The sequence below is a fragment of the Schistocerca americana genome, chromosome 1, assembly GCF_021461395.2.
Source record: "Schistocerca americana isolate TAMUIC-IGC-003095 chromosome 1, iqSchAmer2.1, whole genome shotgun sequence".
In the NCBI taxonomy this organism is placed as follows: domain Eukaryota; kingdom Metazoa; phylum Arthropoda; class Insecta; order Orthoptera; family Acrididae; genus Schistocerca; species Schistocerca americana.
Window position 1 is genome coordinate 703,191,022 of NC_060119.1, and position 19,359 is coordinate 703,210,380.

Consider the following 19,359-nt stretch of genomic DNA (forward strand, 5'->3'; position numbering starts at 1 on the left):
AACAAGCTAATGTAAGCAACAATTGCGAAACAATCGATGACGATGTGTAGAGAGCTGGAGAAGAGAACATGAAAATCTCACGCGACATGTAGTCTTGTAAACCAGTTGGTGGCTGTTTCCCAACTTAATAGACCACAGGTGTCTTGTATAAAATTCTTCGTTTCGACTTCCAATACATAGCTATGCTACATTGTAAACAATAATCGTTTACACCCTATACATACTTCACGTTGTCTCTGAGTTCGTTGGCGAAGTAGATACTTTATTAGAGCATAAAATGAAATGTGATTTTCTCATACTTGCGTCACACGCTTAGTAAAAATTAAGTTTTTATGTTGCATTATTAAAGTTAATGCAGCAATAATAATAATAATAATAAAGTTCGCAGTAAAAAGTTTTTGGTTTGAAAGCTCCTTCTGAGCAAATGTTTTGAGATAATAAGTAAATAAGATTTTATGGGAATTATGTCTTTTCAAATGGAGAGGCATCGCTTTTCCTACTGAGCCAAAATGACCCACAACCCACTTTTTTTTTTTCGAAGAAATCAAACTAGCAGGTAATGCAAATTGGAAACAATCAAACTTAAAAATACTTAGAGCCTTCCTAAATGTAATGTTCTGTATATGAAAGATACACGAAAATCGTTTTATATGAATTTTTTTACACTAAGAATTAAGCAAATTATTGAAAGTTAGGTACTACATCAAGTCGATGAAACCAAAAAATACATGAATAACAAAAAAAACTTGCCTTGTTATAAGTATGTCTTCTGCTGTTCATCGAAATAATGAAGTGAGCTGATATGCCCATTTGTTACCTGAAAATACGTACCTACTACATACAACGTAATTCTTATGTAATTTGCGTAACTATAAAATACTTTTTGATTACCGGTCGTGAACGCTGAACAGCCAGAACCAAGTGCAAGAACAGTTTGGAACACATGTAAAATAGGCGAGCGCAGTGAACGAAACGAACAAATGAATACTGAACTAACTAGGTGCAGTCGACAGTGGAACTGAGACAGGTGGTCATGCGAAGAACGACGAGTGCGGTCGAGGGAGACCGAGACTGAGACGAGCACGCGACCGAGGCTGGAACTGCCGAAGTGACCACCGCGACCGAAGTGAACTATGAACCGATCGTTCCTCGTTCCCGGGAACTATAAGTAGACCGCCGCGACCGAAGTGAACTATGAACCGATCGTTCCTCGTTCCCGGGAACTATAAGTAGACCGCCGCGACCGAAGTGAACTATGAACCGATCGCTCCTCGTTCCCGGGAACTATAAGTAGACCGCCGCGACCGAAGTGAACTATAAACCGATCGTTCCTTGGAATTCGTTCCTCGGTCCTTTCGTTCAATTTGGTGAACCGTTCCTTTGCAACCGTTCGTTGGCGAACTACCCATCTCTAATTGTACCGACATGTGATTACAGACACACTGTCCTCCATCACCACAACGCATATCCTGCGAAAAACCTTCCAATCGCGTCGTTTCACCGACCACAGGAGAGACGTGCCAGGGATTGTGATGGCTAGGACATTGGATCATCACTCGCCCATGTGCCGGTCACTTTACCACGAGCACACCCTGTGCCCCTGCTGCCAACCGGGACGGGACTGCAGGTCTACACATGTGTCAGCCTCTCTCAAGTGGTTACTTCCTGTCGAACAAAGCATCAGATGGCGGCAACACTTTGATATTTGACCTGGGGATTTACCACCAAACCACCGCCACTCTCTCGCAGTTTGTGTATGAACCAAAGTCTCCAAACGTGCAGAGAGAATTTTCATCCCTCCTGTTGGTTATTGCCGGGGACGCAATTGGGTTATAAACAACGGCGGAAAACAGTCCATTTGAACTACCCTATCAAATTAATTATATAACAATTTACAGGAGTCCAGTATATCTCTTGGAATACTCATCGTGATGATCCTTCTTCGTAATAAAACATATTTCCAGCATTTGAGAATCACATACAGACATTATGCAAATCATGTAAATAAATTTCGGCCACAAAAAGATCGCATTGTTAAATATACCCGAGGACGTGTCTGCAGCGACATTTGAGAACACAAGCTCCCTCCTCCACCACAATGTTTCCACTAAAAATATTTGGTGGATAAACCTGCCGAACGCACACACTCGTGATTGTGAAGCACACACCGTCCGCCAGCTGCTGGGGAGCCGCAGCTGCACCGGCCGTACTGGAAGTTGCAAGCTAATCTCCAGGCGCCCACGCGCCAATAGAGTATTGCGCTAGGCGTTGATAAATGTACTACATTTACGTGCAAATTTAGAATACGTGGTCAGAAGTGAAATCATGATCATGGGGGCAGAAGTGACAAAAAATCGGTAAAATTACGAAAATTGATGGAAAACGTATATAAATGTAGGGAAAATGCGACAAATTTCAGGAAAATCGAGGGAGAATGAGAGAGTACTTACATGTCTGCTTGGTGCAGGAAAATTCTTGTATATGATAACGAGTATGTGACAGCAATAGGAATATGAAAAAAGTCGACATGGAAGTACTGAGAACCAGGACAACAGTAACTGATTGTGGGCAGCAATAAGATGGCTGGAATAGATTGCTTAACCTGGATGACCACAAATATATATCGGATCACAAGCCCAGGTGTGACCCCAAAGTTATCAGCAACCACATACAGATTTTTATAAAGTGTCTCAACAAGTTACTAAGATAAACTTTACGTCCTCCTTAACTAAAGAGCACTACATTACTAACTTGGGGATTACAATATACAGATACTGAATGGATCATGTGTTTGATCCTGTGCAAGACTGTTTAAGTGTTTTAAACTCTAAAAAACAGTATTTATAGTGTGCTTCTCTGTACTCTCTACCAGTCACAACCATGCAATGCCAGCTAACAAATACCTTAAGGAACAGTTGCTGTGCGGTTTCAGTAATATTCTGCAGTATGTCTACTGAATAATAGGAATAAATGCAAGTTGTATACTGCCTTTGGTGCTTTCCTAGGAAAGAGATGTATCTGCTTCTAAATTGACATGGATCTGCATTATTGGTGATACAAAGCAGATAGAGCAATCGGTTGAGACGGGTTGTAACGAGGTAGACTGATGATGCATTCTAGAGACTGGGAGATGTTGTAGCAGGTCACTTATCGCATATTTAACCATTTTCCGTTATTCTCTCAAGCTGTATCAGTTGTGTGGTATAACCTGCATTCAACTCTTATACAACTGTGTGTTCTAGTGCTATCTACCTGCAATTGCTAACAGCCAGCCTCTCCATACAAACAGTCATCAGAGGACTTCCAAAGCCTGTGTGCGGGATCATGTTCTCCAAACAGATGGAAAACCTATTTTGGCACCCTCCTCTAGACGAACGAAGATGTAAGCGAAGTACTCCATTTCCCTGAAATAATCTTGGACATAAATAGAGTCTTCAGTTTCACAATTGCAGTGATCCTAAGTCGGTGGCACGGATTTGTGAGGTACTGCCATCCCTGTGTGTACATATGCTTGACAGTTGTGTGTGGAAGAGACGGTGTTCTATTCACGGAGTTAGTGCTGCACGGTGTGTAGTTTCACATGTCAGACACCATGTCCAAGCATTTGTCTATTTCCTCATAAGATGTCATTATTTTGTACATTTTCCATTGATGACGATCATTTTGCAGGACTGATTTGGCATAGTACAATTTCCTAACCATAATCGAATGTGAACAGTGGGTGCTATACACCTACAGAAAACTATATTGTGCATGTATCACAAAAACCATATGGTTTTTTTACTTCGCTGTATAAGGTAGTAGTTTTATCATTTTAAAGTTTCTCACCGTAGTGAGTGAAATAGAAAACTTGCAGAGTGAATATATGTCACGTATTGGAAACAGGCCTTCATTTTCTCCATTGGAGAATTGACAGTGTTGCATTCCATGTGACTAATAGAACAGAAACCATACTGCTTTAACAATATATCACGTTTAAGTGCAGAACTGCGCAGCCTTAGCTGTGTGTATTTATGTTCTACAATCATTTCTTTCTTTCCAGTACCTTCTTGATATGAGATCCAAACACTACAAAAATACTACATAATAGCACAACTGATTTACATAAAATGCTTCAAACTCCCTCCGTCTGGAGGTTCATCATGCATAAACCTTATATTTCTTCTTACTATTAACCGTCTGTTGTTTCACCACAATATTCTCAAATGTGTCAGCCTCCCATCTATTATACAACAATAAGGATTTCAAAGGTCCTCAGCACGCAAACATCTAGAGAGGTCGGGGATAATTGGACGGGTGATGTGAGTAAGATTGGTACGGAAAAGTCTTCACAGAACTGTAATTACTGTATTGGAACGAGAATACCGGTCTATATCACTGGTCTCGGTCGGTTGTGGAAGTCTGGAACACATGTTATGCTCTTTCCGAAAGCGAAATATTGAAGTGTATGGATTACATGGAACTTGTCTTGTTCTGCTCCTTCACAAGACATCAAATGTAGTGGATATAGTGCCTTTGTTACTTCTGGTCAGTTGAAAATCAAATCGGAGACAATGTTGTAGGGAAAGCTGGTTAACGACAGGGAACCAGTTACAAGATGCATAGAGGGACCATCAAGAGTTTTGATCAAGATCCTTAGCTGATTGGTTCAACGAAGAGGCAGTTCATTTCTAAATAGATGGCAGAGTGCTGCTATGGATATGATTCGTTTGTTTTGGTGGTAATCATCAAAGGTGTTGGTGAGTTCAAATTCTCCAACTTTATCCAACGAATGCTAGAATACTTTGTGACTCCCATCCAAGTAGGGGGAGATGGCAAATCGTAATAAAATCTTATCGAATCTATAAAGTGTTGCGCTAAGGAACGTAACTTTTGTACCTCCTCTCTGCTGATGGCTATTTCCTACACCAAGAAAAGACATCTCATGTGATGTAGGGTTAGCGATATGTCCACTTCTACTATATGGCCCTAGCAAAGTTTTGGAGGGGGTGGTTTAGCAATGATAACCATGCTGCAATTTCATTGGCTGATAGCGTCACAAGATCGACCCCCATGAGACTTTTTGTTGACGTGACAAGTCGTCAAGAGTGGTTTGGACCTCAACTAGCTTGGTAAAATGCGTTGAAATTACGGAAAACCTGGTGAAATTACGAAAAGTGAAGGAAAATACGTAAAAGTGATGGAAAGATGACCAAAATATGACGGAATGATGATACTTGCATGCTCGTCTGGGTGTATAAAAATTATTCCATTTGTCCACAGGTGGGATTGACAACTGATGGTGCATGCTATCTGTGCTCTGTGGGTATACGTCCTGCAGAATAAGGTTTTGTTCCATATGCAGTTATGCACTGTAAGTAATAAAAAACGAAAGATGTAGTGTCCAGAGATGTGGAGGTCAGCATGACTCGTATCTCATCTTCGTGGTCCTTTCGTAAAATTTTCATTTGAGTTACTGGGAGAGTATAATCCGACTGCAAGAAAAAAACTTACTCACGCTGCAATGGAACTCTCATGATAAGTTTCATGAATTAGTCAATCGATTTGATATCAATGAAGTGTCGCCAGGCAGGTGGAAGCGCGGGCGAGAGTACTACTGATATGATTCGTCAGTTGGATTCGTGATCAGGCATTTTTACATTGTGGCGAGATCTTTTAACGAAATTTCAATCTCCCACGTACCCAGAGAGAGCTAACCATCGCAATAAAATCAGCTATATTACCGAATTTATAAAGTTATATATAGTATTATCCAGGAAGTAGAGCAAGCTCTTAGCACTCGGGTATGAGCCAAAAATTAGTTTAATATTCTAGTCCTATGATGCAGGATGTAACAGATATTGAGGTGATAAGAACAGATTCTTTTTACTTGATGAGAAAATACTTAGAGGAAATATAGCCTACACCGTACTGTCGTACTGGATTTTCATAACAAGTAACGATGCTTTAGCGACATGAAAATGCGTGTATGGTGCGATTTCTTCGGTCTTCGGAAATAACTCGTTTAAAAGGAAGGGAATCCACATTTAGCGTGAGAAATGAGAAATGCGAGATGTATGGACAACAACATCCTCTTTTTGGATTGTGTAAAGCGGATATTTTAAACTGGGGAGTCTATGTCGAGGTGGAATTTGCAGCTAGAACTATACATCCAAGCTGCACCTGCTTGTCCCACGGCGTCCACAGCCTGTAGCCGACCGGAAGCCCTGCACCTGCTTGTCCCACGGCGTCCACAGCCAGTAGCCGACCGGAAGCCTTGGGCTCGCGTGAGCTGCGGGTACAACGAATGCTCCAAGCTGTCGGCTCTTAACCTCAGTGGTGGGGACAAGTCTCAGTTGCGGCGTCCTCTGGGTGGCTAAACAGCGCTGGTAGAGTGGTAACAGAAGCGGAAGTGTGTGTTGTGTGAAAAGATTTAATTTGGCAAGTGTTTACGCTGGACGATTATTCCCACTCATGTAAACTGATCGGTTGATGGTTGGGTGGCCACGGTGACAGTCTCTCTGACCCCTGGCAAGGCCGGCGTCTGGATACCTGGAAATGAGCTCACAACTACTGGCATGGCCAGCGCAGGCACGGCTCTCCAGCAGTCGGCGGACAGCATATACTTCAAGAAGAGAGTGTGTGCAATAGGAGGCTGTCTTCGTCACATATGTTTAGAGGAAATTTTGTGCTGGAGGAGGGTGATTATGTTCTCAAACGTTAGTCCATACAAGATCTCGCACATATTTAACACTACAATCCATTTGTGGTGGAAATTTATACTACTGGCCATTAAAATTGCTACACCACGAAGATGACGTGCTACAGACGTGAAATTTAACCGACAGGAAGAACATACTGTGATATGCAAATGAATAGCTTTTCAGAGCATTCACACAAGGTTGGCGCCGGTGGCGACACCTACAACGTGCTGACATGAGGAAAGTTTCCAACCGATTTCTCATACACAAACAGCAGTTGACCGGCGTTACCTGGTGAAATGTTGTTGTGATGCCTCGTGTAAGGAGGAGAAATGCGTACCATCACGTTTCCGACTTTGATAAAGGTCGGATTGTAGCCTATCGCGATTGCGGTTTATCGTATCGCGACATTGCTGCTCGCGTTGGTCGAGATCCAATGACTGTTAGCAGAATATGGAATCGGTGGGTTCAGGAGGGTAATACGGAACGCCGTGCATGATCTCAACGGCCTCGTATCACTAGCAGTCGAGATGACAGGCATCTTATCCACATGGCTGTAACGGATCGTGCAACCACGTCTCGATCCCTGAGTCAACAACCATCTGCACGAACAGTTCGACGACGTTTGCAGCAGCATGGACTATCAGCTCGGAGACCATGACTGCGGTTACCCTTGACGCTACATCACAGACAGGAGCGCCTGCGATGGTGTACTCAATGACGAACCTGGGTGCACGAATGGCAAAACGTCATTTTGTCGGATGAATGCAAGTTCTGTTGACAGCATCGTGATGGTCGCATCCGTGTTTGGCGACATCGCGGTGAACGCACATTGGAAGCGTGTGTTCGTCATCGCCATACTGGCGTATCACCCGGCGTGATGGTATGGGGTGGCATTGGTTACACGTCTCGCTCAGCTCTTGTTCGCATTGACGGCACTTTGAACAGTGGACGTTACATTTCAGATGTGTTACGACCCGTGGCTCTACCGTTCATTCGATCCCTGCGAAACCCTACATTTCAGCAGGATAATGCACGACCGCATGTTGCAGGTCCTGCACTGACCTTTCTGGACACAGAAAATGTTTAACATCTGCATTTCTTCTTGGTGTAGCCATTTTAATGGCCAGTAGTGTAATTACTTCATTGGCATAATGTTTGCATGTGCCTCTCAAACATTGTTGGCAAGAAGGATCACTGTAAGGTGGTGGTGAGTATTTAAGAGATCTATTTGACTCCTCTAAACTGTTAAACAATAAATTTGATGGTGCAGCGCAAATGGACTATTTCCCTCATTTTTTGTATCAAAATTCTGTAACCTCTCCCTTTATCCCCAGCATTAGTCAACAGGAACACAGTATTCTGAGGAGGGATGAAAACCTCCATCTGCAAGTTTGGAGACGCCGGTTGACACACAAACAAGAAGTAGCCACTTGAGAGAGAGCTGTGGTGATTTGGTGGGAATTCCCTAGGTATTAAATATGAAAGAGTTGCCGCCACCTGATGCTTTGTTCGACAGGAAGTAGCCACTTGAGAAGGATTGACACACATGCAGACTCCCAGTCCTGTCCTGGCAAGCCGCAGTGGCACGTGTTATGGTTGTGGCAAAGCAGAAAGCGCGTTGAGTGCACTATGAGGCAATGTCCCCGCTGGTGTAGTGTGTCCTGTGGGGTCGGTAAGAAGATGCATTCAGGAGGTTTTTTTCTCTGGATATCGGTTGTGGTGGTGGAGGAGGGAGCTTGTGTAATCACTTGTTGATGCATACAAGACTTCGGATAAATGATCAGTATTTTTCCCACTAATTGAATATTTCACAAAGTTAATCAATCTGATGAGATATATTCCTGCTGAATATGCAAATGACCTGCAGCGATCAATCAAAAATGCCTCATTATTTCCAGGGTACTGATGACTTGTAGGATCAATGCAGTAGGGATTTTGATGTAACTGCACCAGTATCCACCATAAGAGTTGAGGTAGTGCAGTTGGGCTTTTTCAATTAACAAAATGTGCCAGGCTATTATGCTGGGGTGGAATGGATTTCACCTTAAAACCAAACGTTTAGTCCCCATTTTCAGAGGACTTATCAAGGGGGGTCATAGCTTCTTTGAATGTCCAATTCATACCCTGGCTTGCTACTGACTACAGCGAAATTCCACTTCCGCGTGCTTCTGGGCAGCGGCGTAATGTCACGTTTTGAATGTGCGAACACATTTGGCCGTTGTCGACTGCCGTCGTCCGCTGTTGCAATCACTCCATTGTTGGAAGACTGGTACATTACTTATTCAGCAACAGAATCAAGATATTCAATTTCACGCCCTCCTCCTTCATAATGAAATTACTGGGGCGTTCTACAATCACTATGGCCCCTCTGTATAACCTTTCATGGTATCCGCTTGTGGCTGCCAGAACCTGAGTCCTATCGAATGAGGTGGTCCTCTGGCTGGAAAGCATGTGCTGCAACAGCTGATTTGTCTATCTTCCATCTTCTGTAATTGCTCTTGTGCTCTTCAAACTGCTGAGGTCATCGGTCCCTAAGCTTACACACTACTTAATCTAGCTTAAAGTAACTTACACTAAGGACAACACACACACACCCATGCTCGAGGGAGGACTCTAACCTCCGACAGGGGGGAGCCGCGCAGACTGTGACAACGCGCCGCAGACTACGCGGCTACCTCACGTGGCCCGGAATATATGCAACCCACACAAACAAAGTGGTGTAGGGTAGGCTTTGTTACACTTCTTGCAGGTACGTCTGTAGTTTGTCTTCCTCTACCATTTTTACTACCCTCCAATAGTAAACTGGCGATACCTCGATGTTTCAGAATGTATCCTATCAACCGATCCCGTCTTTTAGCCAATAGTAAACTGTTTATCCCTCGATGTTTCAGAATGCATCCTATCAACCGATCCCGCCCTTTAGTCAAGTTGTGCCTCACATTTCGTATCTTTTCAGTACTTCCCCATTAGTTACCCGATATACCCATAAAATCTTCAGCATTCTTCTGTAATATAACATTTCGAAATTTCTAAACTCTTCTTGTCTAAACTGTTTGTCACCCATGTTTCACTTCCATACATGGCTACAATCCTTACAAATACTTTCAGAAACGACTTCGTAACATTTAAATCTATACTCGATGTTAACAAATTTATCTTCTTCCAAAAACGCTTTCCTTGCCATTGCCCCTCTACATTTTATATCCTCTCTACTTCGGTCATCATCAGCCATTTTGCTGCCCAAATAAGAAAACGTATCTGCTACTTTAAGTGTCTACTTTCCTAATCTAATTCCCTCAGCGTCACCTAATTTAATTCGATTACATTCCATTATCCTTGTTTTGCTTTTTCTGATGTTAATCTTATATCCTCCTTTCAAGACACTGTCCATTCCGTTCTACTGGTTTTCCAGGTCCTTTGCTGCCTCTGACAGAATTACAATGTTATAACTTCAAAGTTTTTATACGATATTGCAATACCTGTGTTGTTCTGAATGAAGATGCAAGTTTCCGGTATGTCCGAAGATCTTTTAATGTTCTGTCAAATCCTTCTCACAGTGTTGTATCTCTCATCTCAGCTACCACCTACTTCCTCTTCCATTTCTATAATATTGTCGTCGATATAATTTCTCTTACATAGACCCTCCATAAATTCCATACACCTTCCAGCTTTCCGTTGTATGCTTAGTACTGGTTTTCCATCTGAGCTCCTGATATTCATACAGCTGCCTCTCTTTTCGCAGAAGGCCTCTTTAATTTTTCTGTAGGCGATATCTATCTTTCCCCTAGTGATATATGCTTCTAGAGCCTTACATTTCTCCTTAGGCCATTCCTGCATAGCTATTTTGCAGTTCCTGTCAATGTCATTTTTCAGACTCTTTGTTCCTTTCCGCCTGTCGTATTTTTTGTATTTTCTCCTTTCATGAATTAAACTCAATATCTCCTGTGTTATCCAAGGATTTCTACTATGTCTTGTCTTTTAACCTATTTAATTCTCTGCTGTCTTCACTATTTCATCTTTCAAAGCTACCCATTCGACTTATAGTGCATTTCTCTCTCCTGTTCTAGTCAACCACTGCCTAATGCTTCCTCTGAAATTCTCAACATCTGGGTCTTTCAAAATATTCAAGTTCCATCCCATTAATTTTCTTACTTTTTGCAGTTTCTACAGTTTTAATCCACAGTTCACAACCAATAAATTGTGAACAGAGTCCACATCTGCCCACTGGGAATATGTTACAATTTAAAATCCGAATCCGAAATCTCTGTCTTATCAGGGTGGTCCATTGATAGTGATCGGGCCAAATATTTCACGAAATAAGCGACAAACGAAAAAACTACAAAGAACGAAAATCGTCTAGCTTGAAGGGGGAAACCAGATGGCGCTATGGTGGGCCCGCTAGATGGCGCTGCCATAGGTCGAACGGATATCAACTGCGTTTTTTAAAAAATAGGAACCCCCATTTTTTAATTACATATTCGTGTAGTACGTAAAGAAATATGAATGTTTTAGTTTGACCACTTTTTTCCCTTTGTGATAGATGGCGCTGTAATAGTCACAAACGTATAAGTACGTGGTATCACGTAACATTCCGACAGTGCGGACGGTATTTGCTTCGTGATACATTACCCGTGTAAAAATGGACCGCTTACAGATTGTGGAAAAGGTCGATATCGTGTTCATGTGCGACTATTGTGATCAAAATGCCCAACGGGCGTGTGATATGTATGCTGCTCGGTATCCTGGACGACATCATCCAAATGTCCGGACCGTTCGCCGGATAGTTAACGTTATTTAAGGAAACAGGAAATGTTCAGCCACATGTGAAACGTCAACTACGACCTGCAACAAATGGTGATGCCCACGTAGGTGTTTTAGCTTCTGTCGCGGCTAATCCGCACATTAGTAGCAGACAAATTGCGCAAGAATCGGGAATCTCAAAAACGTCGGTGTTGAGAATGATACATTAACATCGATTGCACCCGTACCATATTTCTATGCACCAGTAATTGCTTGGCGATGACTTTGAACGTCGTGTACAGTTCTGCCACTCGGAACAAGAGAAATTACGGGACAATGACAGATTTTTTGCACGCGTTCTATTTAGCGACGAAACGTCATTAACCAACAACGGAAACGTAAACCGGCATAATATGCTCTATTGGGCAACGGAAAATCCACGATGGCTGTGACAAGTGGAACATCAGCGACCTTGGCGGGTTAATGTATGGTGGGGCATTATGGGAGGAAGGATAATTGGCCCCCTTTTTATCGATGGCAATCTAAATGATGCAACGTATGCTGATTTCCTACGAAATGTTCTACCGATGTTACTACAAGATGTTTCACTGCATGACAGAATGGCGATGTACTTCCAACATGATTAATGTCCGGCACATAGCTCGCGTGCGGTTGAAGCGGTATTGATAGCATATTTCATGACAGGTGGATTGGTCGTCGAAGCACCAAACCATGGCCCGCACGTTCACCGGATCTGACGTCCCCGGATCACTGTGGAACAACCAAAATAAAATGTTGAAATGTACCTAAGTTCTGTACCTTAATTTAAAAAACCTACCTGTTACCAAGTGCCGGCCGCGGTGGCCGGGCGGTTCTAGGCGCTTCAGTCTGGCACCACGTGGCTGCTACGGTCGTAGGTTCGAATCCTGCCGCGGGCATGGATGTGTGTGATGTCCTTAGGTTAGTTAGGTTTAAGTGGTTCTAAGTTCTAGGGGACTGATGACCTCAGATGTTAAGTCCCATAGTGCTCAGAACCATTTGAACCACTTATTTGTTACCATCTGTTCGTCTAAAATCGTGAGCCATATGTTTGTGATATTACAGCGCCATCTATCACAAAGCGATGAAAGTGGTCCAACTAAAACATTCATATTTCTTTACTACACGAATATGTAATAAAAATAGGGGTTCCTATTTTTTTAAAAACGCAGTTGATATCCGTTTGAACTATGGCAGCGCCATCTAGCGGGCCAACCATAGCGCCATCTGGTTTCCCCCTTCAAGCTAGACAAGTTTCGTTCTTTGTAATTTTTTCATTTGACGCTTATTTCGTGAGATATTTGGCCCGGTCGCGATCAATGGACCAACCTGTATAATCAGTCTGAAACGTTCCGCTGTCTCCAGGTCTCTTCCACATATACAACCTTATTTCATGATTCTGAAACCAAGTGTTAGCTATGATTAATTAATTTTATGCTCTGTACAAAATTGTACCAGGTGGCTTCCTCTTTCATTCTTTCCCCCAGTCCATACTTACCTACACAGTGTTACAGGATCCAAAACAAAATGATGCAGCCCATTTATTAAGAGGAGTATCCTACGTTAATTCTTTTCCTGCATTTGAAAAGGAGCGACGCTGCAGTAGTCCACCATAAGATGGCGAAAGTGCACTTCAAGTCCACCATCACATGACGTCGCGTTCAGCTGTCGCAGACTCATCCAGTGTTGCCACAAAAGTCCGGATGGTGAAGAACAAAGTGGCCGACCAACTAACCGTGAAAAACCGAACATCGCAAGAGAAATAGAGGCCCTGATGCTGGAAAATCGGCACATCTTATGGAGGCGATAAGGAGGGAAAAATGAAAGTCACTGGTAGATAAAATTTCAACATCTTTCACGAAATTTTGAATACATCAGAGGAAGCCGTCTGCTAGTTCCACAACTGTTCACACACATTCGGAAAGCACGTCTAACCAAAGCAGCAGCGGAAATGTCAATTGTTATATGACTATGACCCGCAGAAGAAGAAGCAGACCATGTAGTGGGAAAATATCAGTTCATCATCGCAAAAAAAAGGAAACGAAGACCCATGACCCATCCATCATCTGGCAATGTAACACTGAATGTATTTAATTATTTTAACTGCCATGGTATGGTGCTAAAAAATAATACTCGTAAGGGACAGGCCGTCACAGGGGCAAGCTATTAAAATCTCCTTATGAGCTTACGGGACGGTGTTGAGCCGAAGATGACAAAGAGTTTGTTTTTTTCTGGCCAAAATGACGACAAGGTGACTTTCCTGAACACCCAAATTGCAGACTCCACAACGAAGGTGTCTGCCAAGCTTTTTTTTCTCAAAGTGATAATTACAATTTGATGACCACCTATTGTACATGGATAAAGTCCAAATTGTCTTTACCCTACACTGGATTGTGGGTGACATTCCATAGTAATTTGAGTGGTGTTATTCTGGTTGGCACTGTATTCTGTGAGCATACTGGAAAGAAAGGAGAATGATGTCAACAAAAGCTGTTTAGAACAGAATGATCATTGAATGGCTCAGATATTGTTCCCAGTAGCGTATTTACTTCACAAAACGATTATGCTTGAACGTCGACACTGATTTGATGATGAAGAGGACAAAAGAAAACGTTTTTCCCGGTTCCTCAATCGTCGTATCTGCGTAATACTGAAACAAAGTATTCTCTCTATTAAATGTTTTTTGGAGCTAATAACACGGATTGCCATCAGAAATTTTATTCATCGATCCCCAGGAGAATAAGACCATTTATGATGCTACAGATAGCTCTAAATGACATTAGGTACAGAAAAAAGAACTGCCAGGTGTGAGAAGGACTCGAGCTCTAACGATTCCGTACGAACTTTGTTATGAATATAGACAGTTGATCAACCGCAGGGATCGAAAATCTTGATTTTTGCCTCTTATCGACACTGCTAATGGCAAGATATCAGTCCCGGAAGTCCCAAGACTTTCAACAATGATCTTGGGTACTAACAAACCGCTTCAGGTGTATTTAATCCTTTATTTTTAGATCACTACCGGTTTCATGGAACTAAAAGAAACATCTTCAGGAGAATATATAACTAAAACATTAGAGCTGAAAAGGTTGAAACCTTGTACCCAATATTCGTTGTCCGTCATAACAAAATACCGCTAAAAGACAATGTGTCATTGACTACCTTTAGACCGGGGAAGCGGACCGTTCCGCAATACTGGATTGGAATTTGGCTGTTTTGTTCAACGACATATCCGCTTTTAGCGATGTTTTTTCTGACGGAAAACGACCGTTGGGTACAAAGTTCCGAGCTATTTATCTCTTATGTTTTAGTTATACATTCACCTGAAGATATGGCTTTTAGTGCCGTGAAACCGGCAGTGATCTAAAAATAATGGACTAAATACAGCCGAAGCTGTTTATTAGTATCCAAGATGATTACTCATAGCTGTGGTTGCCCTACCTACAAAGGTGTCTGCACTTTCTGGAATGTATCGATTTTAAGTTTGAAGTCGAATAACAAATGACAAAAAATGTTTTTTCGTTTTATATACACTACTGGCTATTAAAATTGCTACACCAAGAAGAAATGAAGATGATAAACGGGTATTCATTGGACAAATATATTATACTAGAACTGACATGAGATTACATTTTCACTCAATTTGAGTGCATAGATCCTGAGAAATCAGTACCCAGAACAATCGTCTCTGGTCGTAATAACGACCTTGATACACCTCGGCATTGGGTCAAACAGAGCTTGGATGGCGAGTACAGGTACAGCTGCCCTTGAAGCTTCAACACGATACCACAGTTCATCAACAGTAGTGACTGGCGTATTGTGACGAGCCAGTTGCTCGTCCACCATTGACCAGACGTTTTCAGTTGGTGAGAGATCTGGAAAATGTGCTGGCCAGGGCAGCAGTAGAACATTTTCTGTATCCAGAAAGGTCCGTACAGGACCTGCAACATGCGGTCGTTCATTATCCTGCTGAAATGTAGCGTTTCGCAGGGATCGAATGAACGGTAGAGCCACGGGTCGTAACACATCTGAAATGTAACGTCCACTGTTCAAAGTGCCGTAAGTGCGAACAAGAGGTGACCGAGACTTGTAACCAATGGCACCCCGCACCATCACGCCGGGTGATCCGCCAGTATGACGATGACGAATACACGCTTCCAATGTGCTTTCACCGTGATGTCGCCAAACACGGATGCGACCATCATGGTGCTGTAAAAAGAACCTGGATTCATCCGAAAAAATGACGTTTTGCCATTCGTGCACCCAGGTTCGTCGTTGAGTACACCATCGCAGGTGCTCCTGTCTGTGATGCAGCGTCAAGGGTAACCGCAGGCATGGTCTCCGAGCTGATAGTCCATACTGCTGCAAACGTCGTCGAACTGTTCGTGCAGATGGTTGTTGTCTTGCAAACGTCCCCATCTGTTGACTCAGGGATCGAGACGTGGCTGCACGATCCGTTACACACATGCGGATAAGATGCCTGTCATCTCGACTGCTAGTGATAAGAGGCCGTTGGGAACCAGCACGGCCTTTCCGTATTACCCTCCTGAACCCACCGATTCCATATTCTGCTAACAGTCATCGGATCTCGACCAACGCGAAAAGCAATGTCGCGATACGATAAGCCGCAATCGCGATAGGCTACAACCCGACCTTTATCAAAGTCGGAAACGTGATGGTACGCATTTCTCCTCCTTACACGAGGCATCATAACAACGTTTCACCAGGCAACGCCGGTCAACTGCTGTTTGTGTATTAGAAATCGGTTGGAAACATTCCTCATGCCAGCACGTTGTAGGTCTCGCCACCGGCGCCAAGCTTGTATGAATCCTCTGGAAAGCCAATAATTTGCATATCACAGCATCTTCCTCCTGTCGGATAAATTTCGGGTCTGTAGCATGTCATCTTCGTGGTGTAGCAATTTTAATGGCCAGTAGTGTAATCGCAAATTAACAGTTTATTTATTTATTTTTCATTTACTTGGGCTGTGTAACGTTGCGTCTGCCAGATGTCATGTTTCTAGGCCAATGGGAAGTACCATGTAAGTGTTGATTAGTGAATTTACGAGTTTCGAAACATGTGACATAAATGCCCGTATCTTCTGAGTGCATTGACTTGGAAGCTTAAAATTTTCCGTAGACTATAATATGTGACACAAATTTCAACTTGATACATCTACCCGCTCCTGAGAAAATGGTTTTTAACAGTCGGGCAGACAGAGAGAGAGACGGACATCAAAGTGAGCCTGTATGGGTTCCGTTTTTACCAGCTTACGTACTGAACCTTAAAAATCTCCTCGGTGGTAATAGATGGAATTTTACCAACGCTCACCACGTGTTCACAGTGCCTGCTGCACACCTGACTGTCTCTACCGGCCGTGCGACACGTTCCGCCTCTCGACAAATGACGTCAGATGGCGCGGTCGCCAGAAGCCTTCAGACGCGTACGCGCGACGTACGGCAGGCGGTGCGGACCGGCTGCGGTCTCCATCGTCGCCGTATGACAGATGAGTGGCGCCCAGCACAGGTGCGGCCACGCGCGCTCTGGCTGTGGGCTATTCCGAGGATATCTCACTTGTCCACACGACGGGTATTAATATTCTCGATCTCTTTTGTCTACGAGAAGTTTATTTATGGACAGACAGACGCATGCCTCGAAGGTTGTGTAAACTCAGGCTTAATCTACGATATCGGATTGACATGATGATCATGTCTTCCTTAGATAATAAGATACGTGGCTTCACTTGGATAGAGAATTTTGCAGCACAAAATTTCCAAAGACTGCAATATTAGCGTGGAAATGAGAATTATAGCTACCCTAATATTTATACCGCAGTCTCACAGATTACTTAAGATGTATAGTGACGATGCGAAAAGCTGGCAAAAAATATGTAGATCTGCGTCCTGGAACGAGATCTTCCAACGTCTCCTGTGCCACGTGTAAGAGGATGATCACATCGACATGGCAGTGGCGTATGCTGACGGCATGCTGGCGGTTGGGCCCGGAAACACAAGTGCTGAGCTGGACAGTGTGGAAAATGTCGTATTTCCCAAGTGCACCTATTGTTCGTGGGCAATAAGGTAACTACAGCCACACAGAAAACATATGTACTCTTAAAAGGACCACCCTGTCGACAAGAAATCCCGCCATAATAATAACAATAATTTAGCGTGACTCAGTGGCCTGTTACAATTCTTTCAACTGGACGCCACTTCAGCGACTTGTGTGTCCTTAACTTACCCCAGTTACACAACCTGGGAAAGGGGACCTACAGTTTAACGTGGCATCCGGACTGATGATTCCTCATATCGTTGAGAGGTGAAGGCTAAACCCGCCGTTAAACTTGAAAACACTTCCAGCACAAAACATTTACGCGCAACGTTGGAATCCAATGGAAAACGTAGTTTCAACGACACATTTCTCACTAGGCCTTTACGTGATAACTTATTACACAAAACTGTGTGGGCAGGCACCGCCATTTGCTATAAGGACATATCATGACAGCACTTTTATCATCATAATCGGCTTCTGCTGAGTGCCTGTGCGCAAAGATTTCTGTGTGTACGAAACAGTTCTTGTGAAGCAGTAACGCGGAGTGTGCTCCTCATACTTACACAGGACTTTGTAACTGCAATATTCGATATTATACCGGTAACCCTTCGGAACATTACGGTAAGATGCCACGCAGCATTCTACTGGCTCCGCAAACGGGACATGACAAAATCTCAAGTAATTATTTACAAGACTAAATCTGAAAACTACGAAGCGGATGCGCAGCACAACTAGAAAAACGGTTCTGGTTAAGAGGAGACCAGCTGTTTTTGGTAGTGGTAGCTCTAATCGCCTACCCTTAACCGCAGGCAAGACACCGACAGAAGTGGCGCAGCTGTAAAGACACTGGAATGACATTTGGGAGATTGGGGGGGGGGGGGGGGGGGGGCGGGGGAGGGGGGGCTAAGATCCAGATAGTTCTTCTGTGATTTAATTAAAACGATTAAGATACATGCCATGTTGGTTGCTTTGACAAGGAAGTGACTGATTTTCATTCCCACTCGTTCCCTGTCTACGGCCTTGCGTTTCTAATTATCTGGTCGACGACGGAACATTAAACCCGAACCTTCCTTACTTCGGCGTCAGAGTGTGGTCCACTGTCCAATGTAACACGGTCCATAACCTGTTTACCTAAACATCTTTACTTTGTTTGTACCATTTACATTCCAACTACATGGAAACATTTTGTAATTTCACAGAACGTATCCACCAATCAAGTATGTAATCTCTTAGGCAAATTCGAATTTGGGTATACACTGTGTGGTCAAAAGTATACGGACACCCCCAAAAATAAACGTCTGTCATATTAGGAGCATTGTGCTGCCACCTGCTGCCAGGTACTCCATATCAGCGACCTCAGTAGTCATTAGACATCGTCAGAGAGCAGAATGGGGCGCTCCGCGGAACTCACGGATTTCGAACGTGGTCAGGCGATTTGATGTCACTTCTGTCATACGTCTGTACGCCAGATTTACACGCTCCTAAACATCCCTAGGTCCACTGTTTCCGATGTAACAGTGAATACGAAACGTGAAGGGACACATACAGCACAAAAGCGTACACGCCGACCTCGTCTTTTTACTGGTAGGGACGGCTGACAATTGAAGAGAGTCGTAATGTGTAATACGCAGACATCTATCCAGATCATCACACAGGAATTCCAAACTATATCAGTATCCACTGCACATACTATGACAGTTAGGCGAGAGGTGAGGAAACTTGGATTTAATGGTCGAGCGGCTGCTCATAAGCTACACATCACGCACGTAAATGCCAAACGACGCCTCGCTTGGCGTAAGGAGCGTAAACATTGGACGATGTAACAGTGGAAAAACATTGTGTAGAG

At 43.3% G+C, this 19,359-nt stretch overlaps 1 pseudogene; it reads right to left on the reverse strand.

Annotated features, from left to right (window-relative positions):
- Window positions 1-5,713: 5,713 nt before the first annotated feature.
- On the reverse strand, window positions 5,714-5,895 carry LOC124554713 (annotated as a pseudogene).
- Between the last annotated feature and the right edge of the window lie 13,464 nt (window positions 5,896-19,359).